This window comes from Schistocerca cancellata, chromosome 1 (assembly GCF_023864275.1).
Source record: "Schistocerca cancellata isolate TAMUIC-IGC-003103 chromosome 1, iqSchCanc2.1, whole genome shotgun sequence".
Lineage (NCBI taxonomy): Eukaryota > Metazoa > Arthropoda > Insecta > Orthoptera > Acrididae > Schistocerca > Schistocerca cancellata.
The window spans coordinates 780956669-780984172 of NC_064626.1; positions in this window are offsets into that span (position 1 = coordinate 780956669).

Consider the following 27504-nt stretch of genomic DNA (forward strand, 5'->3'; position numbering starts at 1 on the left):
GAATGGAAAACGTAGCACGGGGAAATATGCTGTAAAGTGTCTCCATCATGATGTGAGGAACCCATGTTATAGTACAGAAACAAATACAAAAATTTTTTGTACGTAAAGTGATATCAGAAATGCTTTCATTAGTAAACTATCTAAATTTTACTGATCTATAAATTTATTTTCATATGAGTTACACGCCCTGCTGCAGCAGCAAAAACCAGGGAAGTAGCGACGCAGGAACATATTCGCGTTTTTCCGTTGGCTTCTTCTTCTTGAATAATCATAAAAACTTGAGATTAACTCTAACTTGCACGTTGCGCTACAGGCTATTTATTTTCAAAAGAACCATAGATTTAATAAGTTTTTTCTGTCACATACGTATACTTACACCCATGGGATGTATTTACAGTTATGCTTTATATGAAAGCTGTCATTTACATCTCACAAATATTGTAAGCGTCATAGACTGAACGTCTCTATACACATGTAGATGACAAACAAACTCGTCCCATACATTTGCGAGCACGTTTGGAGTTACTGCATCCACTACCGTTGCTATGCGGCAACTACCCTGAAGTTGTTGGAAAGGATGTGCGTATACACACCGCTTCACAAACCTCAAGGAAAATATATCACATACTAAGAGTTCGGGCGACAGTGGGGATCAATGGCGTAATGCGATTTCAGTACATACCTTGCGAGCAATCCATCTTTGAGACAGATTAATGTTACGTAGTGATTTTATATGTAGCGAGCCTGTGTGCTGGTGATCTGTACTCGTAAAAAAGTTAATTTTCGGCATATTATCGGAATAGCGGAAAATGATAGATCTCCAACACTCCCATTTGCTTACTTCCTGCTACCGAGCGAGTGCATGAGGGACCTAGCTGCATTAGGGAGATCCATATCGACATCTGCATAAAATGGAAACCTACAAGTGGCGCCAGATTAAACCTTATATATAGTAAATCAGAAAGGTTAGATTACACACCTTTGAAATCGCTAAAACTATTGGTTGAAATGACAAACAAACTATTATTCAAGTTCATTTGCCGAATTTTGTAACAGTGGAGACACGTATTATCTACAAATTGCCGAATATATCAAGGGGATATAAGTCCGGAAACTACCGCACAGTCAGCATAATAGCTTAAGCAATGATACTGCTGACAAAAATTATGTACAATAGAACGGGATATTGGGGACGGATTCGTTAGATGACTTTTTATTTGGATTTCGGAAAGGTAAGGAGACCTGACAGGCAGTTCTGACGTTGTGCTTGTTAATGGTTGCGAGGCTTAACAGGAGTCAAGACACGTTCATATGATTTGTCTACCTGAAAAAAGGCGATCAACAGTGTCAAAAGCTGCAACATATTCGAAATGCTGAGAAAAATAGGAATAAGCTATAGGAAAAGAGGGGTAATCTACAATATGTACAAGAACAACGGGTGAAATTGAGACTGAAAAATCAAGAAAGAAATGTTGACATTAAAAAGAGTTAGAGACAAGGAAACAGTACTGCGCCACTATTGTTCAAGTTATACAAGAGAGAAACAACCACGGAAGTAATGGAAGTGTTCGAGAATGGGATTAAAGTTCATGGTGAAAGGATATTAGTGGTAAGATATGCTGATGACATTGCTGTTCTTACGGAAAATAAAGATGAATTACGGGAATTATTGTATGGAATGAAACGTTGTTGAATACAGAACATGGACTGCGAGGGAACAAAAGAAAAACGAACGTAATTAGCAGTGCCAGCAGTGGACTTAACACAAAATGAGTGACCTAGTCGTAGACGAAGTTAAGGAATTTGGTACAAAGGAAGTGAAATGACACATGATGAACGAAGTAATGAGAACACAAAAAGTAAGGTAGGATAGCAGTAGAAGAGACAGAAGACATTAGTGCAAGCATAGCCTGGAGCCTGAGAAGGGCGGTATGCCTAGGAATGGTAGTACGACACCTTGTAACACATCATGAGACTGCATGTAAAAGGGAAAAGACAAATCGCTGATCGAAAGTGATGTTTTGTAATAAAACTGTGTAAAAAGAGTGTTACATTCTACTACGAGTGCGAACGCTAATAATCGGTATCACGGGCATAAGTATTCTGTGCTGCTAAGAGTAGCGGAATGAACAAAGATAATAAATTCTTTCTTGTTGACATGTCAGAGGATACAACCGTATTTTAGATACGCGGAAAGAGGAAACTTGTGTTACTATTAACGAATACCCAATAACGAATACATGCTGATAACATTCTGTTTGCAAGTACCTCTGTGTGTTCACATCATTTCAACTGAGAATCAGTATTAATCTCTAGAAATTTTGCATTTCTTACACAGTCTATAGAGGTACCATCTACATTTAATATAACATTGTCGTTTTTCCTCTTCAAACTGAAATTCATGGCATTAGTTTTCTTTTTGTTGAATGTCACTTTATTACTTATTGATTAATTATAAACTTCCTTGAGAGTTTCATTTGCTTTCTCAGCAAGGAGTTCTCTTGTTTTCTCAGTGATTATAATATTGCTGTCATCAGCGAAGAGGATTCTTGCACCATGAGTAACACTACTGGAAAAGTCATTGATGTATATCAGGAACAGTATTGGTCCTAATACGCTACCTTGTTAAACCACTATATTAATGTATTTTGGTTCTGGTAAGTGTTTTACTAAATGTTTGGATCTATTTGAAGTATGTGTTATCTCTGCTCTTTGTACCCTATCTGTTAAATATGGTCGAAACCAGTAGTCAGCTACCCCTCTTATTCCTAATGCTCCTAATTTATTTAACAGAATCTTGTGGTCGAATGTATCAGACACCTTAGAAAGCTACAAAAATATGCCTGAGACATCCCACACCCGGGTTTCCGGGTTCGATTCCCGGCGGGGTCAGGGATTTTCTCTGCCTCGTGATGACTGGATGTTGTGTGATGTCCTTAGGTTAGTTAGATTTAAGTAGTTCTAAGTTCTAGGGGACTGATGACCATAGATGTTAAGTCCCATAGTGCTCAGAGCCATTTGAACCATATGCCTGTGACACAATCATCTTTATCAAGAGCATCAAGCACAACTTTGGTGAGTTCTACTATGGCTGACTCCGTATTTTTGCCACTTCGGAAACCAGGCTGTGATTCACTTAAATGATTGTATTTATTCAAGTAATTCATTAATCTGTCTTTCATAATTGCTTCAATAATTTTTGAGAATGCTGACAGCAGGGAAATGGGCCTATAATTTTCTATGTCTTCTGCATTACCTTTCTTAAGCAAAGGTACAACTATTGCTGCTCTGGAAATGTCCCTGATGTGAAGGATTCATTTATTATATTTGTTAAGGGACCTTGTATAATTTCTATGCGTTGTTTCAGCACACTTTGGTATTTCATCTAAGTCTACTGAATTTTATTTTTTAGTTTCTGAATTGTTTTACTGACTTCATTCTCTGTGGTTGGAAGTAATATCATTGTATTTAGTGCAACATTATTTACAGGGGAATTTTCGCTGTAACTTCTCTGCAATACTATATAGTTTCAAGCTATTATTTGAAAGTATATTTTCATCTTCCTTAAACACAATATGCATTTGACTCACTGCGCTTACGTGTACACTAAAGCTATATGATTGTTCCAACCAATTTGTTTTACTTGCGACTCTGCTGAGATTAGCCAACTTCTTACAATGTTGCTGTTTCTTCTTTACGAACTCCCTCTGTGATACATCGTCAACTACGCTTTTTTGCTCCTTCCTGAGTGTGTTCCAGCAGCATATATGGTGATTCAAGAGGAATGTCGCATAATTTGTGGCGTGATTGTACACATTAAAATAAACCGAGAATGTTCTACGAACATGTGTCCGATTTTCGATCGTTACGGAACTGGAGCGGATTAAGGACTTCACACTACATGAATTATTATGATGATTGGTAGTAAGTTCCTATGGGACCAAACTGCTGAGCTCATCGGTCCCTAGGCTTACACACTACTTATTCTGACTTAAGCTAAGGGCAATAGATTGCCCATGACCGTGGGAGGACTCGAACCGCCCACTGGGGGAGCCGCGCGATCTGTGGCAAGGCGCCTAAGGCCGCGCGGATACCCCGCGTGGCAATGAAGACAGATGTGAATACTACTTACCGTGGTTGGCAGAATGATGGTAGGACAATGACTGATCCGTCCCACCAGAGTATTGGGGTTCTCCAACAGATGGCAGCACTGTGATGGCGTAGTCTGAGAAAACAGCTGCAAGTGTACAAACGTGGACTGGATCAGTGATAAGTCGTGAGGCCGTTTGCACGTTTATTCCCGTCATTGCTTCTTCACTATGTCGGTTGAAAAGTAAAGGAGAATGACGGAATCCCTGTCTTACAGCCGTTTTGACTCGATCACTTCTCTTCTTGTTCTGCATTCTTTCTGTTCTCTCTTTGTTCTTGTCCATATTCACTGAAGATGATATCTGTTTTTTCTGAGAATTTCAAACATCTTGTTGCATGTGCAGAGTGATTTATCTGCTTCTACTAATGGGCTATATGCAACCTACAATATCTTCTAAAACCACGCGCAAGACTTTCATATTCTCCAGCTCGCTACGCGCAATCTATTAGTTCAACAGCAAAAATTTTCTTGTAGAAAATTTAATATAGTTAATTTTGGTTCTTGGAAATGTTTTTGGTTGAGGCCACAGTTTCGGAGTCGAAAACTACAGCTTCTAACAAAAACGTATCCCAGTACAAAATTTATCTGTAATAAGTTTCCTACTAAAAGGTCCTGTTCATTTTTTTCTGTAGGACTAATAGTTTGCACTTAGCGAGAGAGAGAATATGAAAATCTTGCGCGAGGTATTGGAAGAATTTTAGGGTGCATAAAACCCATAAGTGGGGGTAGCCGAATTTCCCTGTTAAATTTACAGATTCTGATACGTCTATTACACTAGGTTGATCTCGGCGTCCTTTAGGTAGTGCTAATCAACTTATTTCACTACTTTCATAATTATTGTGTAAAGCTCTTCTTTTTCCTCGGTAAGCCCCTCACCGTTGTAAAGAACGTTTCTCAAAGAAGGCATGCTTCGTCATGACAAGTTTCTCACTGACGCCTGAAAAAACGCATTTTGTCAGCCCTGTCTTCAAGAATCTCTTGTTCTTGTGGGAATGCCTGACCGCCAGCAGTCGGACTAAACATGGGCTAGTCGCATCTCAGTGCAAAACCAATCCCACAGTGATGGCTACCACGGACTCGATTCAGACGCAGGCTCCTGACGGGCATGGAGCTCCATGTCTTGGGCCATGCATCGGCTCTCGGCCACTTTGCTCAGTTTGTGGGCAGCAGACGTTCTGCCTGGCTTATTCATTATCTAGGGTCGGCTATGCAGTTAGCTTGAGGGTTACATGCATACTATGGGCCTCGACGTAAAAGATGCCAAGTTTTGCGGCAAAGTGCTTATCAATTTCGCCAAAGTGGTTCTAAAACAAAAACGTATATTGTCATTTTAATATCTATACACGTTATCATCATTAAACCATCTTCTAGTCTGGTTTTGTTCCGAGACGTTGAGGGCTGCATTTAACCTAATGACACATACCATTTCTCTAAACTTGGTAAAATACTTTTATGTTTGTATGAAACAAAATTCTACCTTTATATAAACAATGCTAGAGAGACTAAGTGCCACACGTATTACTAAACCCATTTACGTATGGATACCTGGAAATTCCTAAAATTTATAATAGGGTAACCTTTCCTATACTACAAGTATTGCAAAAAAATGCCTCAGAATTCCTTCAACCACACCTAATAAATCACAAGGAATAATTATTTTACAAGTTTGATGACAATTTCACTCTAGACGTCTTATGCCCATCCAAAAATGCGTCACTGGACAAGAAAAATGAAGAAGTACAGTAATGCGCAGAAAAGTAAATTCTGATATTATTCACTATAATCGGTATACACAAGGGAAACTGAAGTTACAGTTATGCAAAAAAGCAGTGGCTTCCTCTGATCAAAATGTCTCTTTTCATCCTCAATGTGTTTTTACTGTTTTCCCTTTAACTGTTTAGTTATCTGTTATGAAAACGTGCACTTTTCACTATTCGCAAGTGTTTTTAGCCCCAGAGTCTGTTGCGCAGTTGATCCATTTCTTATACCACAAAACGTACCACAACAATGCATGAAATCACGAATTATTACAAAACATGACGCTTACCCAATACTTCACGAAATTAGCCTTCGGTTTATAAAGAAAAAAATGCCGTCATACTGACAAATTTTCTATAATTTTTGTGACACTGAATATTCCACTTCTTTCATAATTTTTACCGACTGATATTCGCTCTATGCTCCAAAGCTTTTGGCTAAGCATTGCTCAGTACATTAATGGAGGAACACTAAATTTATTTTCACAATGTTCGAGCTAGTTTGTGTTTTTCAAAGAAAAAATAATCACTTACATTGAATGTTAACTCAATTTGTTTTCTAATGTACGTATTCTTTTATCGCTTTGTTCTAAACTCTGCCCCTAAGACTATTTTATTTCCACCGCGAGGTTTCCACAACATTTCGCTGACACTATGGCCATGGGATGGACAACTTCTTAATGTTTACAAAGTGAGAAGCTAAGATAAATCACCACAAATATACCCAGAACGAATAGCTACATCTACATTCCGTTTAGCTTTTTTATAGTCGACAATGTAGTAAATTATCTGCAGCACTTAAATAACTTCTAATGTTTGAAAGTGCTGAATTATACCAGCAACCTTTTTAACGTAGCTTAATTTTTTCTTGTGGTGTTCGGGAAAGATGGCGAAGAGGACTTCATCAACATAAAGTGTGTGTAACTTGAGCAAATAGTAACAAGATAACAGCGACTCAATCGATGTCCGGCAGTTGGGAGCGAAGATCCAACAAACGCCGCCTTCCTGTTACCAACTGTCAGAAACGACGTAACTCAGGTACGGTTCGTGTGATTACCTTTGCAATTGAAGCACATCAGTGGGTGGTCTGCAGTCATAGGGATCAGACAAATACTCGTGAATCCACTGTAGCGCCACCACTACTTTCTGGGCGTGACTGCGGAAGCATAGCAGCGCAGCATTGGCAGAAGCCTTAGGTAACTGGCGAGGGTGGGATGTCAGCATGCCGGTCACAGCAACAAGACTAATTATACATGGCGAGACAGACCAGGCGTGGCGCCAGAAGCTTGCCTGGGCAATAGTAACACAGAATTCTTAAGGGACAAGGCCAATGGTTTCTTTACTGATGGGCTGCAGTAGTGATGTCAGAAACGTGACTGGGTGTGCAGGGGAACAGTAGCACAGCCATAGACATTATTTTTATTCATTCTTCATTACAAGATGGACATTCTGTTAGTGAAAGAGTGAATGACCTATCAGAGCATGATACACAAATTTTAACACTAAAGGCTTTTGTACTCAAGCAAATGTCGTATACAATTACAAACTATGTAAGAAAGTTAATCCAACGACAGTAGAGAGTTTTTTAAAACAAGGAAAAAGAGTGGCATGATGTTAATAGTGCCGATAACATAGATGACATTTTGATATAGTTCCCACTTTGTTCTACATGATATTCTTATCCGACAAGTCAGCCACCCAGGATGCCTTTTACTGCTAGTAATCGATTTAGAACGTTGTAATGGGAAGCAACTCTCAAACAGTATGAGCAATGTGTTAAGCAAAGCATTATATTAACGCTTTCCTTAACACATTGCTCATGCTCTTTGAGAGTTGCTTTTCCCGGCGGGGGTCAGGGATTTTCTCTGCCTCGTGATGACTGGGTGTTGTGTGATGTCCTTAGGTTAGTTAAGTTTAAGTAGTTCTAAGTTCTAGGGGACTGATGACCATAGATATTAAGTCCCATAGTGCTCAGAGCCATTTGAACCATTTGAACCATTTAGTTGCTTTTCAATAGAACGTTCTAAACCGATTACTAGCAGTAAATGGTGAGGTGTTGACATAAGTGCCAACACCGTGTTTCTTGAGGAGGCCGAAATACACGCTGTTGAAGCTCACGCAAACGATCGTGAGGTCTGGAACAGGTCAGAGTAATAAGACTAGCAACAGGAGGTAACTGGTAGAATACTTAAATTTATTCCATAATTGGAGAACATAGGTCTGACGGAACAGGCTTTATAAGATAACCAGCAAAAGATAAATGGCGCCTTGCTAGGTCGTAGCAATTGACGTAGCTGAAGGCTATGCTAACTATCGTCTCGGCAAATGAGAGCGTAATTCTCAGTGAACCATGGCTATTAACGTCGGCTGTACAACTGGGGCGAGTGCTAGGACGTGTCTCTAGACCTGCCGTGTGGCGGCGCTCGGTCTGCCATCACTGACAGTGGCGACACGCGGGTCCGTCGTATACTAGCGGACCGCGGCCGATTTAAATGCTACCACCTAGCAAGTGTGGTGTCTGACGGTGACACCACATTCCTCCCCCGCAAATCGGCGAACGGTTGTGTTATAAGGCTTCCGCCCGCCGTGGGGAGGACCCCATGTTGACGTATGCGACGAGGTGGGGTGCCTAACAACAGGCGAGGCTGTGCCACCCGCACCCGGCCATTCGGTCCGAGGGGAGCTAGGAAACGCCTGAAAACCTAGTCCAGGATGCACGCCAACATGCAGTGTATGCGCCCGTAGATAGTCAGGAGGGGCCGAAGGGTCGACGTCCATCGAGTCGGAGCACCCGACTGCCGAAGACGACAGATGGTCCGGAGCGGGCAAGAGTTCCATGGCGGAGGACAACTGGTCACGGGAAGCGACCGGCGGCGCGTGACCCAGGGAAGCGCCCGGCGGTTGCAGCGACTCGTCCACTGCGGGCGGCGCCGGCGAGAGAAGAGGCGGCGGCGGCGGCGGCGGCGGCGGCGGCGCGTCGCCATGGGGCAAAATGGAAGGCAGCGTCGGTAACACCTGCGGATGAGGCGAGCCAGTAGATGGGTCCCCAGGGCGCTGACTGGACGGCACCGTCGCTGAAAGCAGACGGGGAGCGGCAGAACCTAGGCGACGACAGGGGTGCAGCTGATTGAGATGCCGACGCACCTCACCAGAGGCCCCCAAAACCAGATACATAGCGCGGCCGAGGCAGCGAAGAATGCGCCCTGCGAGCCAACGCCGTGAACCTCGATAGTTGCGATAGTATACAACGTTGCCAGGAGCAAAAGCAGGTGGCTGCCGCAGCACAGGAACCTGACGTGGCGGATGCAGCAAAGACATCAAGGTTCGATGAGGACGACCGTGGAGCAACTCAGACGGCGAGCGACCATCGCTGGGCTGAGAGCGATACGAGGACAAAAAGAGCAATAACGCGTCCTCCCGAGAATGCGACTCTTTTAACTTCAACATCTGGGACTTGAAAGTCCGGACCAATCGTTCAGCGGCACCGTTTGATTGAGGCGAAAACGGCGCGGATGTCAGATGTTGAATACCATTGGCCTTGCAGAATGATTGAAATTCAGTGGACATGAATTGTGGACCATTGTCGGAAACAGTAGTCTGCGGAAGACCTTCAAAGCAAAAGATAGCGGACAACGCTTGGATGGTGGCAGAAGACGTCGTGGAAGACATCCGGACAACAAAAGGAAAATTACTGAAGGAATCGACCACAACCAACCATCGAGCATTGCAGAAGGGACCAGCAAAATCGATGTGTAAGCGTTGCCAAGGGGATGTGGCTTTCAGCCATGCAAAGAATTTCCGCGGTGGTGCGGATTGTTGTTCGGCACACGCCATGCAAGAAGAGCACATATTCGTAATCGCAGCATCGATTCCGAACCAAGTACAGTGCTGACGAGCAAGCTGTTTCGTTCGCACTATACCCCAATGTCCTTGGTGGAGAAGCCGTAAGACAGAGGACTGTAACGAACGTGGGACCACGACCCTGGACTGATCATTATCAGAACGCAACAACAAAACACCACGTCGAACAAAAAGTCTCTCCTTGTGAGCAAAAAATCGGCGAACCAACGGATCCTCGATCCGTGACTTTGACAAGGGCCATTGCGTAGCAACAAAATGCAAAACGGTAGCAAGGACAGGGTCAGCAGCGGTGGCTGTAGCTACACAACGAAAATCCATTGGAAACGATTCGACCACGTCATCGGTTTCCGAATCAATGAACATGCAAGCAAGTTCGGAGGAATCGAATGCTCTATCCTCAGCAACAGGCAAACGGGACGACGCATCGGCGTTTCCGTGCTTAGCAGTGGACCGATACAAGATATCGTAGCGGTACTGCGAGAGGAAAATAGACCAGCGAATGAATTTCTGCGCTGTACGTGGAGGTACAGGCTTGTTCGGATGAAAAAGTGATGTCAAAGGTTGGTGGTCTGTGATGATGGTAAAGTGACGACCATACAAGAAATCGTGAAACTTTGTAACACCAAACACGAGAGCCAAAGCTTCTTTCTGTATCTGTGAATAATTTCTTTGCGGTGACGAGAGCAATTTGGACGCAAAGGCAATAGGGCGATCATGCGATCCATCTTTGTGCGCAAGCACAGCACCGATCCCGAAATCCGATGCATCTAACACCAACAAAAGGGGTTTCTGGGGATCGAATGGCGTTAGGCAAGTATTAGAAGGCAACGCCGATTTCAACTGGCGAAAGGCGCGTTCGCAGTCCGTCGTCCAGACGAACGGAACACCTTTACGGCGTAAGCGATGAAGCGGAGCTGAAATGGAAGCGGCGTGTGGGATATATCTATGGTAGTAATTTATTTTACCCAGCACACGCTGTAGCTGCTTCAAATTCTGCGTCTTGTATGGCACGAAGGTGCTCTGGACTGGGATGTATGCCTTGGGCATTGAGGACATGTCCCAGATATTGCAATTCACGAGCAAAAAACACACATTTGTCCTTCCGCAAGCGAAGACCATTCTGTCGCAAGACCTGAAATAATGTTCGGAGGTTGGCTAAATGTTCTTCTTCCGTCTTTCCGGAGATCACAATATCGTCCAGATAGTTTGCTGCAGTAGGGACCGACGCACAAACAGTTTGTAAATATTGCTGAAACAATGCAGGGGCGGATGCACACCCGAATGGCAGTCTTTTGAATCGGTACAAACCAAGATGCGTGTTAACCACCAAGACATGCTGGGATTCTTCGTCCACCGGTATTTGCAAGTACGCATCTGCTAGGTCCAACTTCGAAAAATATTTACCCGGGCATAGTTTGTCAAAAAGATCTTCCGGGTGGAGTAAAGGATAAGTTGCAATCACAATTTAGATTCACTGTGGCCTTGAAGTCCACACAAAGTCTCAATTTTCCGGAAGGTTTTGGAAAAATTACTAAGGGTGAGGCCCAGAGAGAAGCCTGCACACGTTCAAGTACACCTTGTGATTCTAAATCGTTTAATGTTCTTGCGACCTCATCACGCAATGCGTGGGGAACATTGCGCGCTCGGAAAAATTTCGGTTGCGCGTTTACTTTCAGTTCCGAATGTGCTGTATACTTCTGAGCGCAACCAAGGCCCGGTGCAAAAATCTCTGCAAACTCTTCACATAGACGAGAAACACTGGCTGAAGGCACAGCCTGGTTAACTGATAGGACCTGATTGACTATAGACAAGTTAAACAACTGAAATAAATCTAAACCAAACAAGTTCATGATAGAAGAAGAACGAAGGACGTAAAATGACACAAGTTTTGTTTGTCCCTTGTATGTTGCAAGAAGGCTGCACTGTCCTAACACAGGGATCTGCTGTCCTGAATATGTAGTTAGCTTAACATTTGCGGCACGCAACGGAGGTTTGCCCAGCTGTTTGTAGGTGTCGTGATTGATCAATAAAACTGCAGCTCCGGTATCGAGCTGGAATGGGATCACGTTGCCATTAATGTCCAAGTCTACAAAAAGTTTATTGTCCTGCTGGCAAGAGCGACTGTCTCGTGCAACGTGAAATGTTTCTGTGACAGAAGCACTTGCGACTTGACGGGATTTCCGTCGATGTCGACGCACACTGTTTGTGGGACGAACACAGTTACCGTTAGAGAGAGAAGCACTGGGCGGAGTGGAATTAACTACATGAATTTCCATGGGCGAAGATTCACGAGCCTGAGTATACTTGGTTCGATTCCGGCGCAAAGCAAAGGGCCTTGAATGGTTGTTAGTGTCCGTTTTGAGCTTTTTCTGGCAAACACTCTGAACATGTCCTTTTTTATTACAGAAAAAGCAAATAGCTTGGCGTGATGGGCAATTCTCACGCGAATGTCTAGTAGCACACCGCGGGCATGATTTCACTGCATCTGCGTGCTTGCGCGACACCCGTGGCTGTGCGGACATGCGCGAGGGCTGTTTACAGTTCCGTGCAGCTCGCCCGGCGGGCCGGTTAATGTGACACACAGCTGGCGAGGTTTCAAATGATTCCTGATCAAAGTCAAGTGTGTCTTGCCTATCCAATATGTCTATCACTTGTTGAAGGGAGGGATTGACTAGTTTCTGTTCCCTTATACGAACATCAGAAACGTTCTGTGCAATTGCATCACGCACCATAGTATCTGAATAAGGGAGTCCACATTCACACTCAAAAGCACAATCCCTTGTAAGGCCTCGCAAAGTTGCAACCCACTCCCTATTAGTCTGACCGGCCGTACGTTTTGTACGAAAGAATGTATACCTTTTGGCAACTACATTAACTGATTCTTTGAAATAGGCATCCAACGCAAACAAAATTTCTTCGTAGGACAGAGTTGCTACATCGCGTCGGGGAAACAATTTCACTATCACACGGTAGGTGGACACACCTACACAAGAAAGGAGATGAGGCTGCCGCTCGTTACCTTGAATTCTGTAGGCGGCGAGATGGAATCCAAATTGGCGTGACCACTCCGTCCAGCTTTCCAACGCAGCATCAAATTGACGAAAAGATGGTGCAACAGCGTATTGTGGCTGCTGTAGCGGTGGAGCGGTGGCGGCCGCATCGTGTTGCATTGCACGTTGACCCTGGACGAGCTGTCCAAGGGCATCCAATAAGGCCTGTGTCTGCTGATTCTGCAAGCGATAAAATTCGGACAGTACATCTGGAGATTGTGGCGAAGCCATGACACAAGGAAGTTAAGCAAGTATAAAGAACAAGACCCTTTTTATACTCGTCGCCATATGAGGTGTTGACATAAGTGCCAACACCGTGTTTCTTGAGGAGGCCGAAATACATGCTGTTAAACCTCACGCAAACGGTCGTGAGGTCTGGAACAGGTCAGAGTAATAAGACTAGCAACAGGAGGTAACTGGTAGAATACTTAACTTTATTCCATAATTGGAGAACATAGGTCTGACGGTACAGGCTTTATAAGATAACCAGCAAAAGATAAATGGCGCCTTGCTAGGTCGTAGCAATTGACGTAGCTGAAGGCTATGCTATTGTCTCGGCAAATAAGAGCGTAATTCTCAGTGAACCATGGCTATTAACGTCCGCTGTACAACTGGGGCGAGTGGTAGGACGTGTCTCTAGACCTGCCGTGTGGCGGCGCTCGGTCTGCCATCACTGACAGTGGCGACACGCGGGTCCGTCGTATACTAGCGGACCGCGGCCGATTTAAAAGCTACCACCTAGCAAGTGTGGTGTCTGGCGGTGACACCACAAATGGCAGCCTGGGTGGCTGACTTGTAGGACAAGGATATCATGTGGAACAAAGTGGGAATTATATCAAAATGACATTACAAACAGTACTGTACGGTGCTTAAAAATGTTATTAGGAAGGCAAAGCGCATGATGTACGCAAATAGAATAGCTAATTAACAGGATAAAATTAAAACCATTTGGCCAGTTCTGAACTAACTGTCTGCTAGGAAGAACAAGATCGACGATATAAAGTCAGTTCGTAGTAAAAATATTTGTATTACTGATAAACCAGATATATGTACAGTGTTTAACAATCATTTTCTAGGCATTGCCAATGAATTAAATCAAAAGTTAGTGTCTACAGGGAATCAAATAACTCTCTTGGCAAATGCCTTTTCAAAATTGATGTCTTAAATACTCCCCTGTGGTACAGACAAGTGTAAGATTCAGTCAATAATTAAATCACTGAAGACTAAGGATTCTCATGGATATGATGGAGTGCCTAGCAGATTATTAAAGTACTGTGCTGCATATGATAGCCCTGTACATAGCCATATTTATAATTTTTCCATTAGGAATGGTCAATTTCCTGAACGATTAAAGTACTCAGTAGTAAAGCCGCTTTATAAAAATGGAGAAAGGGATAAAGTACACAATTTTAGACCTATTTTCATGCCATCAGTGTTTGCGTTACTGAAAAAGCTATGTGTGTAATGATAACTGATCATTTTATATCACACAATTTGCTATCAAATGTACAGTTCGGCTTTAGAAGTCGTACAACAACTAAAATGCTATATTTTCTTTTCTCTGTGACGTACTGGATGGGTTAAACAAAAGGTTTTACGAACGATCGGCATACTTTTTGATTTAACTAATGCATTTTGATTGTCTTTATTACAAAATATTGCTCCAGAAGTTGGACCATTACGGAATACGGGGAGTAGTTCTCAACTCTTTCACCTCTTTCATTAACAACAGACAGCAAAAGGTCATTATACACAGTGTCGAGAATGGCTGTGATGAGGGGTCTGAGTGGGGGTACTGTCAAAAGAGGGGGGGGGGGAGGTTGCTGGGTGCCCCAGGGATAAGTGTTGCGGCGCGGTGGTCACGCGGTTTAGGCGCTGCAGTCCGGAACCGCGCGACTGCTACGGTCGCAGGTTCGAATCCTGCCTAGGGCATGGATGTGTGTGATGTCCTTAGGTTAGTTAGGTTTAAGTAGTTCTAAGTTCTAGGAGACTGATGACCTCAGATGTTAAGTCCCATAGTGCTCAGAGCCATTTGAACCATGTTTTTGTTGCGGCCACTCCTGTTTCTCATTTATATAAATCATATGCGATCTTCTATTACAGGTAATTCTAAAACATTTATTTTTGCTGATGACACTAGCTTGGTAATAAAGGATGTTGTGTGCAACATTGGCTCGGTTTCAAATAGAGCAGTTCATGTCATAAGTTCATGGATTGTAAAAAAGAAACTGCTGCTAAATAACAGAAAGACTCAGTTTTTACTGTTTCCAACACACAATTCTAGACAACCCCACGTTTCAATTTCACAGAATGATTAGTGAAACTAACAGATCAAATTTCTAGGTGTCCAGATAAATAGTAAAGTGTCGTGGATAGCCCACTTTCAGGAACTTGTTAAAAGACTTAATGCTGTCATTGTTACTATTCGAACAGTAGCTGAAGTAAGTGATCATTCTACACGAAAATTAGTCTACTTTGCTTATTTTTATTCGCTTATGTCGTATGGTATTATATTTTAGGGTAACTCTTCCAATTCTAAAAGGATATTTTAGGCTCAGAAACGGGCGGTTCACGCTTTAAGTGATGTAAGTTCGCAAACCTCTTGTCGGTTCCTGTTTACTAGTTGTGTATTTTGACTTTGGCTTCTCAATAGATATATTCTTTACTATCGTTTCTTTAACAACATCTGCTTATTCCCAAGAATAAGCAGCTTATTCTTGGGAAAAAGCAGCTTTCACTCAGTTAATGCCTGGCAGAAATCAAAGCCTCCAGTTGGATCGGACTTCATTAACACTTTTGCAGAAAGTTGTGCAGTATACTGCTACATCCATTTTCAATAACCTACCACAAGAATTCTAAAATCTTAGCAGTTATCCACGATCTTTCAAATCGAAACTGAAGAGTTTCCTCATGGTTCAATCCTTCTATTCTGTTGAGGAGTTCCTTCAAAAATTAAGCTGATTCTTATGTTATATTTTTGGCAGGGTTTACTTAAACTTATGGCTTGACATTATTTGGGTTCATAAATATTTTATTTTTATTGTTATTACTTTTATGTTGTAATTACATGTACTGACAAGTTCCATGACTTAGGAGATTTGCTCCTCAGTTTGGTCCTACGGAATTTGACGTGTGCATAGAAATAAAAAAGATGACTTGCTATTTCTTACAAACAACTGTCACTTTTTTGCCTAGACATACGCAGCCCGGCAGACCTGCGATGCGACCGGGCTACACTAAGCACTGCCTTTCCATGCAGCAGCAAGCATCCACCATGAGACTGGTCAGCCACCACTGCCGCTGTGTCTCTAGCACCAGGTCTCTATCACCAAGTCCTCCTTCGTGGACATGGCGCCTGCCTCTCGACATGTGGGCCGCCTCCAAGCCCTTCCCAGCAGTAAGTCGACTCCTGTCCAGAAGGTAGCGGGTCGAGACAGGGCAGTACAGCCACTCTCCTCCCACCTGGTGCCAGCGCAGTTGTGCCGAGCAACGCCACCAGCTGGGGTGGAATTTCCCACTGAGCGGCTGGCATCCGCTGGAAATGTTCCAGTCGGCTTCCAGGTCGCTGACGTAAGCCACTAGCTGCAGCGACACGCATAACTGGGTGGCGTGCTGCTAGCTGTCCAGTAGGCGTAGGTATTCTGGGCCGCATACGGGACAGCTAATTAACCAGAGAGGCGTGGCTGCCACACCACGTCATCTGAGTGTTGATTCATAGATTATAATAAAGTAATTGAGACTTTTTAAAACCGTTTCTCTAAGCTCCCACTGGCCTGTTTCCCGCCACTGTTATTCACCACCACCTTGTCCTGTGCAGAAGCGTCCGTCACTCTCAGGTCCACTTCTCTATTCAGACTTTCACATACTACAGTCGATAAAGTGGATATGGTTTGCATTTATCAAGATTTTCAGCAAACACGAAAGTGGTTCAGATGCAAGGTGAAATGTGTGTCGATCATGCCAACTCTTGACAATTTATTTTTCTGAACATTGTAAAATTTGAAGGAAGTGGAGCTGTGAAAAATAAAATACTCCAATTAAATAAAACTTTACTGATGAGAGAAGTGGCACTAACATTTTAGAAGCCATACCGCAAAATCTATGTATCAGCACGAGGCAGTCTAAAAATGTGACTCATAGATTGTTCAATGAAAACTACATTCCATCGAATTTCTTCCATTCCGCATTCCACTCCGTCAATAGCTTCAATGCAGCGAGTTCCAAAATCGGTTACAGATCTCAGAATGGTGTCTACGGAAATTGTAAGATAATGAAAGATGCTGTTTGTAGATGACCTACTGGTCAACTGAAAGACTCTGATGGCTGAGAAATGTGTATGGAAGGTGGAAAATTTCATTTGTCTGTCAATGTGCGATGCTGGCTTTTCGAGGATAGCATCATCGATCGCTGCTTTGGTTTCAAGATTATAAATTGCAACAGTTAGTATCTACAGTCGTTAATAGAAATGTCGCCGCCTTTATCAAATGTGGTTCAAATGGCTCTGAGCACTATGGGGCTTAACATCGATGGTCATCAGTCCCCTAGAACTTAGAACTACTTAAACCTAGCTAACGTAAGGACAGCACACAACACCCAGTCATCGCGAGGCAGAGAAAATCCCTGACCCTGCCGGGAATCGCACCCGGGAACCCGGGCGCGGGAAGCGAGAACGCTACCGCACGACCACAAGCTGCGGACGCCGCCTTTATCAGAAGACATCCAACTGGACATAAGGCAATCCAAGTGGCCTCAACATGACGGATGTCCCACGCATTTCGCACAGATAATTCTAGAACTCAACAGATCAGTTGCTCTGATCATTCGGAAAATACAAAATGACCACGCTCGGCAAATTTAATAATTTTGGACTTCAGAATGTGATTCTCACTCTGCAGCGGAGTGTGCGCTGATATGAAACTTCCTGGCAGATTAAAACTGTGTGCCGTACCGAGACCCGAATTCGGGACCTTTGCCTTTCACGGGCAAGTGCTCTACCAACTGAGCTACCCAAGCACGACTCACGTCCCCTCCTCACAGCTTTACTGGCAGAAGTAAAAGTGTGAGGACTGGACGTGAGTCGTGCTTGGGTAGCTCAGTTGGTAGAGCACTTGCCCGCGAAAGTTAAAGGTCCCGATTTCGAGTCTTGGTCCAAGACACAGTTTTAATCTGCCAGGAAGTTTCAATTTTGGACTGTTATCTGACGGGAAAATGAAAACGAGAGCTCTACAATACAATACTGACGAATCACGAAGATACGAAATTCCGCATAACATGGGCTTGTGCTGTGATATGTCGACATGAAATTTGTAGTGTCCGGAATCACATTCAGTCATGTATCAGTGCTCGAGTCAACATTTTGAGCAGCTGGCATGATAATCATAATAACCACAGGACCTGACTAACAGTTAGGCGTTTGCCAATGGTTGGTACAGCAGAGCAGTTTTGTGGGACCTCTTCTCCTGGCGGTGGGGCAATGGTTCGTGCGCGTTTACCTTCCAGCTGTTTGACCAACTTCCACACAATTTATATCTTGGAAATATCTTTGCAGTTCCAATGAAAAAAGAATATAGTTACACTAAAGAGATAGATAGATAGATAGATAGAGAGAGAGAGAGAGAGAGAGAGAGAGAGAGAGAGAGAGACGTAGAACAAGAAGTAGATGTCTCCTATGACATAGCGAAAGCCACATTGCAAGGTATGTCCTCTATTGATTTACAGACGTACCGCTGCTGAATCTGAGGTGGGTGCGTAACTACTTTTTACGTTTGGTTCCCGCTTCATATTTCGGGGCGTATTCATGATTCGTCGCCTCCCTCACGTCTTCAAACGATCTAAAAATCATGAGAACCTCATTCCCTGACGTTGCGTCAACTAACACAATCTGTTACTCTGTCGAGATCAGCTTTCCCAGTTCGCCTTTACGTTAGAAGAATTTTTCGAGTGTATGTCTAGCTTTCATCATGAAGAGCCTGTGTAAGTTTGTGTATACGAGAGAGCTGTCTCTTTTATTACATTATTCGTCTAGATAGTAAAGATATATTTACACATTTATTTACGTAAAATTGATTATCACATTTGTAGATTTCATTGCTGTGCTGTCGTCTTTAGTCCTGAGACTGGTTTGATGCAGCTCTCCTTGCTACTCTATCCTGTGCCAGCTTCTTCATGTCCCAGTACCTACTGCTAGCTACATCCTTCTGAATCTGCTTTGTGTATTCATCTCTTGGTCTCCCCCTACGATTTTTACCCCCCACGCTGCCCTCCAATACTAAATTGGTGATCCCTTGATGCCTTAGAACATGTCCTACCAACCGATCCCTTCTTCTGGTCACGTTGTGCCACAAACTTCTCTTCTCCCCAATCCTATTCAATACTTCTTCATTAGTTATGTGATCTACCCATCTAATCTTCAGCATTCTTCTGTAGCACCACATTTCGAAAGCTTCTATTCTCTTCGTATCCAAACTATTTACCGTCCATGTTTCACTTCCATACATGGCTACACTCCATACAAATACATTCAGAAATGACTTCCTGACACTTAAATCTATACTCGATGTTAACAAATTTCTCTTCTTCAGAAACGCTATCCTTGCCGTTACCAGTCTACATTTTATATCCTCTCTACTTCGTCCATCATCAGTTATTTTGCTCCCCAAATAGCAAAACTCCTTTATTACTTTAAGTGTCTCATTTCCTAATCTAATACCCTCAACATCACCCTACTTAATTCGAGTACATTCCATTATCCTCGTTTTGCTTTTGTTGATGTTCATCTTATATCCTCCCTTCAAGACACCATCCATTCCGTTCAACTGCTCTTCCAAGTCCTTTGCTGTCTCTGACAGAATTACAATGTCATCGGCGAACCTCAAAGTTTTTATATCTTCTCCATAGATTTTAATACCTACTCTGAATTTTTCTTTTGTTTCCTTTACTGCTTGCTCAATATACAGATTGAATAACATCGGGGATAGGCTACAACCCTGTCTTACTCCCTTCCCAACCACTGCTCCCCTTTCATGTCCCTCGACTCTTATAACTGCCATCTGGTTTCTGTACAAATTGTAAATAGCCTTTCGCTCCCTGTATTTTACCCCTGCCACCTTTAGAATTTGAAAGAGAGTTTTCCAATCAACATTGTCAAAAGCTTTCTCTAAGTCTACAAATGCTAGAAACGTACGTTTGCCTTTCCTTAATCTTTCTTCTAAGATAAGTCGTAAGGTCAGTATTGCCTCTCGTGTTCCAGTATTTCTACGGAATCCAAACTGATCTTCCCCGAGGTCGGCTTCTACTTGTTTTTCCATTCGTCTGTAAAGAATTCGTGTTAGTATTTTGCAGCTGTGGCTTATTAAACTGATTGTTCGGTAATTTTCACATCTGTCAACACCTGCTTTCTTTGGGATTGGAATTATTATATTCTTCTTGAAGTCTGAGGGTATTTCGCCTGTGTCATAACTCTTGCTCACCAGATGGTGGAGTTTTGTCAGAACTGGCTCTCCCAAGGCCGTCAGTAGTTCCAATGGAATGTTGTCTACTCCGGGGGCGTTGTTTCGACTCACGTCTTTCAGTGCTCTGTCAAACTCTTCACGCAGTATCGTATCTCCCATTTCATCTTCATCTACATCCTCTTCCATTTCCATAATATTGTCCTCAAGTACGACGCCCTTGTATAGACCCTCTATATACTCCTTCCACCTTTCTGCTTTCCCTTCTTTGCTTAGAACTGGGTTTTCATCTGAGCTCTCGATATTCATACAAGTGGTTCTCTTTTCTCCAAAGGTCTTTTTAATTTTCCTTTAGGCAGTATCTATCTTACCCCTAGTGAGATAAGCCTCTACATCCTTACATTTGTCCTCTAGCCATCCCTGCTTAGCCATTTTGCACTTCCTGTCGATCTCATTTTTGAGACGTTTGTAGTCCTTTTTGCCTGCTTCATTTACAGCATTTTTTATATATTCTCCTTTCATCAATTAAATTCAATATTTCTTCTGTTACCCAAGGATTTCTACTAGCCCTCGTCTTTTTACCTACTTGATCCTCTGCTGCCTTCACTACTTCATCCCTCAAAGCTACCCATTCGTCTTCTACTGTATTTATTTCCCCCACTCCTGTCAATTGTTCCCTTACACTCTCCCTGAAACTCTGTACAACCTCTGGTTCTTTCAGTTTATAAAGGTCCCAGCTCCTTAAATTCCCTCCTTTTTGCAGTTTCTTTAGTTTTAATCTACAGGTAATAACCAATAGATTGTGGTCCACATCTGCCCCTGGAAATGTCTTACAATTTAAAACTTGGTTCCTAAATCTCTGTCTTGCCATTATATAATCTATCTGATACCTTTTAGTATCTCCAGGGTTCTTCCATGTATACCACCTTCTATCATGATTCTTAAACCAAGTGTTAGCTATGATTAAGTGGTGCTCTGTGCAAAATTCTACCAGGCGGCTTCCTCTTTCATTTCTTAGCCCCAATCCATATTCACCTACTACGTTTCCTTCTCTCCCTTTTCCTACTACCGAATTCCAGTCACCCATGACTCTTAAATTTTCATCTCCCTTCACTATCTGAATAATTTCTTTTATTTCATCATACAGTTCTTCAATTTCTTCGTAATCTGCAGAGCTAGTTGGCATATAAACTTGTACTACTGTAGTAGGTGTGGGCTTCGTATCTATCTTGGCCACAATAATGCGTTCACTATGCTGTTTGTAGTAGCTTACCCGCATTCCTATTTTCCTATTCATTATTAAACCTACTCCTGCATTACACCTATTTGACTTTGTGTTTATAACCCTGTAGTCACCTGACCAGAAGTCTTGTTCCTCCTGCCACCGAACTTCACTAATTCCCACTATATCTAACTTTAACATATCCATTTCCCTTTTTAAATTTTCTAATCTACCTGCCCGATTAAGGGATCTGACATTCCACGCTCCGATCCGTAGAACGCCAGTTTTCTTTCTCCTGATAATGAGATTTCATAGCACCCTTCATATTTCCCCAAATCCTCAGTAGGCCCCAACCCCCAAAAAATATCCGATTCCGACCTACCATAAGAATCTAAAGATAAGAAGCAAATTATCTCTTAAAATCACGTTTTAATGGAATAAAATGAAATGCGTTGTGAGTTATCTTGTGGACGAGATGCTTCGAAATATCACTTCTCAAAAGTAAAGCAGGAACGAAAGCACTGCCGCGTGTTGCTTTGTAGCAGCTGCTTTTGTCTGTGGTGAAGGGTTCGTGTGCTGCTACGAGTGAGGCGAACAAAAGATAAGAGGTGCGAAGTTTGCCGCCTACTAATGACTAATGAGAACTGCTGTCGATCCTTGCTTTGCCGCCTGCGCATGTTCTAAAGTGGTGGAGTAGATTCAAGATGTAGATTTTTATAATGAACGTTTTCAGGCCGGCAGGTCTATGATTGATTTATTTCCGAGAGAATCTTCAGATTCAGCATGTGGGGCACAAAATGCTTTCACTGAAGCTAAAATCTAAACTGCTCTGCCGTACAAGAATAAGTTCGGCTTCCTTGACAGCAACATTAACGAATGAAATACGGAATGTAAGGCCACTGACATTATAGCAGATGTTGTTTAGAGACTAGTGAATAATTTTGACGTTATTTTGGCAAGAAATCCAGGCTAATCGACTTTTACTACTGGTTGTCGTACCCTAAGTGGACGAGAAGAACACCCTAAAACGGACATCCCTCCAGAAATATTCCGTCTTCTAAGGTCTAGACAATCAGCATCCTGTGATGTGACGACATCATTTTCGTCCTACGGAAACATTATTTCTGTTCGGCGAGATTTTTATGACTGCAGAGAATTTGGAGAAATATCTGCTTGCTCACTGTGCTTCAAAATTAAAGATTGGTGAGGTACCTTAGTAATTTTGGTGATTATGGACATTTTAGCAAACAGATGTGACGAAATTAATTTTTTTAGCACATAATAGCCTTTCGAAATAAAAAGAAATTGTTAACATGAAATTTAACTGAATGAAATGAACCACTCTGCAACGGAGTGGCGCTGATATGAAATTTTCTCGCAGTTGTAAAATTGCGTTTTGAACCAAGTCTTGAACGCGGGACGTTTTCCCGTAGGAGAAACATGTTTTACCGACTGAGCTGCCCAAGTATTCTCACGAACACCTTCTGACAGTTTCTTATATTTTGACTAAATTTCAGTCTTGATCAGTCAACTGACTTCGTAGCAGCTGAGGAGAGCTCCGCCTACCATCCTAAGGGAGCCATGGGTCTGATGATGGTTATGTAAAAATAACCGAAACCGGGTACCTATGTCATTGAAACATAAATGGTGTGATCAAGACTGAACTTAAGTCAAAATATAATAATCTATTGATCACTGTATTCCAAAAATGTTTACCAAAATTCTGACAGTTTCACTTTCAGCAAAACTTCATCTCCTACCTTCCAAACTGAACAGAAATTCACATGCGAAACTTAAAAGACTAGCATTCCGGGAAGATATGCTATTGCGGAAGCATGGGTAGCCACGGCCACAATAATAATTTCTTTCTGTAAACATCCCCTGGTTGTGGCTAAGCCATGTCTCCGCAGTATTCTTTCTTCCAGGAGTGCTAGTCTTGTACTTTTCTCAGAAGAACTGTGAGGTTTGAAAGCTATGAGATGAAATATTGGATGAAGTAAGCTGTGAGGAGGGGATGTGAGTCGTGATTGGGTAGTTCACCCAGTTTGCCTTTGGTGGGCAACGGTGCGAACGTGCTGCTTTCGCCCTCGCTGCAGAGTGAACGCTCGTGTTGCTTACTCTGTAATTGGCCGTTTTGTGCACTCCATTCTAATCATATACATCAGAACGGTGAACCAATACAGTAAATCGACGCTCAAATTTTCGTTCCGAAACGGATTTGCACCATCAAAAGCCCAAGAAGTAGAACGATTTTTACGATTAGCGGTCAAAATCGCAGCGGTTCATATCATTAGAAAACATTTATCTCTCGTGAACAGCACAGTCTATGTCATAATCATCAGTGATTTAACTTCTGGACCGATACTTCAGGAGATGAAACAGGGCCTCCGTTTCTGCCACGCTGATGGCACTGTGGGTACTGTGGACACTGATCATGCCGATTTGGGCCTCTGCACAATTAGGATCTTCGAACTTCCGTTCGAACTCCAGATGGAATACGTCAAGTCGGCTCTTCGCCCCTACGGGATAGTGTATAGACAAGTAGCAGAAATATGGACGCAGTTGCGGACATATCCTGTCCAGAAAGGAGTCCGCCAGTTATGAACTGTGTATAAGCGACGTGTTGCCTCAGACCACTATATTGGTGGATGCCGTGCCGTTCCGTGACTTAGGCTGCATCCTCACGACCCACTTCCCCACGGCTTCCGACATTCCCTGGTGACCCAGCGCAGCATCCTCTGATGCAGCAGGTTGATGAAACGCCCATTTAAGATGTCGCGGACTCCATTCCGGCAGTGCCGATCATGTCGACGAATGGCGATGTTCATGACTATGGAACGACGCTAATCGTGCCACCTACGGCCTTTGTGCCAGAGCGTTGTGAGTCGCTGCCTTCATCTGACACTGAATAACACAGACTAAAGCAAAGATCCCCAAACCACCGTAAGCATATGACGCAGGAAATCTTCAGAACCGATCGAGAACCAGCCTCCGGAAGACGATAACTCTACCCCCAAGAAATTGCTCCCACGGAGGCAGCCGGCACCGGCTGCAGCGTGGGAACACAGCATGAGAGTGGAGAAGTTTTGTACGTATCCGCAACTGAACGAGGAGACATCGACAAGCGAGGCGCGTGCTACTCCTCACAAGCCGGAGTTCTGGCGCTGATGTCGATGGAAGATGGTCTCGCTCCGCGTTCAACGGTGTGGAGGGAGGACGATGGCGCGGTTCAAGCTACACCGACAGAGTATGCGCCAGTGGCTCCGGCACTTTAGGAACGGTTCCAGCCGAGATGATAGGGGTGCCAAGAGGCGACGACCCAACTTAATGCTCGTTAGACATATTCGCCCTAATGAATAACGTGGCACCCTCAGTTCGACGACAAGCTTGCGTATCGACAGAACTAACAATACGGCTGGAAGAACGCTGAATATCCAATGCTGCGAGAGATGATTCTTGTATCAGATACTGACTTTGCTTCATTCCAAGAAATGCACTTAACGCCCCCCCCCCCTCCCCGACGTCCTTAGCTATGGGACATATATATCACTGGATGATCAGCTGTACGATGATACTATTGCTTGACGGTATTAGAATCCAACCCGTGACTTACCTCCCCTCAGCCAGGGGGCTGGCGATCACAGCACCAGGCACACCCAATATTAATATCTATGCTCCATCAGAAGCTGACAAACGCAGCGAGAGATCGCGGTTGTGCTCGGAGAAAACACCTCCCCCTTTCTTCAGCCTTACGATCAATATGCCTTCGACGGCCATTTTAACGGTGTGCTCCACCCCAAAGATCAAGTTCCAAATTTTTCGACTTGCAAAGAATTTCGGATATTGATGCGAGACCTACTTCTCTCGATACTTGGTAAAAGTGCAAGGTGGCCATCCCGAACACACATATCTTACCAGTCACTAGGCCAGTCAACTTGACCACATCTACGACACGATCTTCCGATGGCGTGCTGGGCGCAGAACGATATATTGTCTCTTACGCTGCTAAAACTGGAAGGGACCGTTGTTCAGTCGCGTTGTCATGACCGGGTGAACGGCTAAATCCCATCTATGCAGCACATCGTACCTGATAGCCGCCGACGCCAGCGACAGCTACTCAGAGATGTCAGTTTGCCGGGTGGTCGATCCTTAACGACAGCCTTTGCGAACCATTATCGACGATTTTAGCAGTAGGAGAATACGGAGAAAGGCGACAATAACAACACTTTGCTGCACGTGTCAAACACCTTCGACGTCAAAGCAGCAGCATCGCCTTCAGCGGAGATTACGCAGGACGATGTTGAAGCTTCGCTAGGCACGGCTGCGCTTAACAGGTCACCCGGGTCAGCCGGACTACTATTCAAATTCTGTCACACTTTCCGTACCCTGATGATGCCCCATTGGATCACCATATGCCGGGATCTCATGTCCCCCGGATTTTGTGTGCCAACTGTCTTCCTCCATGGACTATTCGTATTACATTGGGGCGAACGAAACAGGTATGAGAGAACAAAATGCATCCGGCCACTAGTAAATGCACGGATTTGATACCTCTCACCACATCTTGTCGCTTAAGAGCGCTGCGATCTCAACTGACATGGGCCTCGCTTGAGTCAGAATGCACCACAAGTTATTCACTTCTGGCTCGTACGGACTTACCACCCGACTTCCTCAACGTCGCTTTGCGCCTCTTACTTGGAGTATCATCCTGTATACGGGTGAATAGATGAACAGCGGATCCCTTCTGTCGGCCGCGGTGGTGTAGCGGTTCTAGGCACTCAGTCAGGAATCGTGCGACTGCTACGGTCGCAGGTTCGAATCCTGCCTCGGGCATGGATGTGTGTGATATCCTTAGGTTATTTAGGTTTAAGTAGTTCTAAGTTCTAGGGGACTGATGACCACAGATGTTAAGTCCCATAGTGCTCAGAGCCATTTTTTTTCATCCCTTGCTGACCTGGCGTTTGGTTCGACAATTAACCCCCCCCCCCAACTCCTTCATTTGTTACACAGTTGCGCCGGAACTGCTCATAGGAGGCCTAAAACGTACTCTCAGGGATTACGTTGAGGGGCCACACCTTTCACCGCAAAGCATATACTGATGACCATCTAACGCTGGCCCCATCAGGTGATGAGGTGCACTTTACGCTTGACTGGAGCAAGTGATATGAAGTGGTGGCGAGAAGCCACATGAATATAGCCAAGTCGGTGGTGAGGTATATTGGAAGGGGCTTCCAGGACGGTTGCATGGCGACACTCCAATAGGTTGACATTATCAAATATTTGGGCATTACATTTAGATGGGACGTGCATTGCACGGCCGCCACGAACTATAGACGACTACCGCAGGCTATACGCATGGAAGCTCGCCAGAATCTACATGGACACATGGACCTGCTACAGCATTTAGAGTAGCTTCATGTGGCAACCAAGATGATACACGTGACTCTGGTTATCCCACTACCGACAGCGATGGGACACATACAGCGGGCCGCATTCCTGTTTAAAGTCCGCTAAGAAACCCTCGCTCTCCCTCCTCGTGAGGGAGGGTTGCAGCCTTATATTTGTGTGCACTGTGGACCCGTCAACATAACTCACTTATGGGCCATCTCTTAGAGGATCTGATGCCAAAATTTATCCTCCCTCACTTTACAACTGCACACATCCTCCCTCTCGAATACAGTTATGTGCAGCCCGATCTATCCACCATTCGAGCTCCAAAGGCGAAAGACATGTATCAAAAAAATGGTTCAAATGGTTCTGAGCACTATGGGACTTAACATGTGATGTCATCAGTCCCCTAGAACTTAGAACTACTTCAACCTAACTAACCTAAGGACATCACACACATCCATGCCCGAGGCAGGATTCGAACCTGCGGTTCTAGACTAAAGCGCCTAGATCCGCTCGGCCACATCGACCGCCAGACATGTATCGTTTGCTGCAGAGGTCCGTCCCTCGTAATGTGACTGGTAGTAAAGGCCTGGCCACACTATAGCATAACAGTGTGGAGATCAGT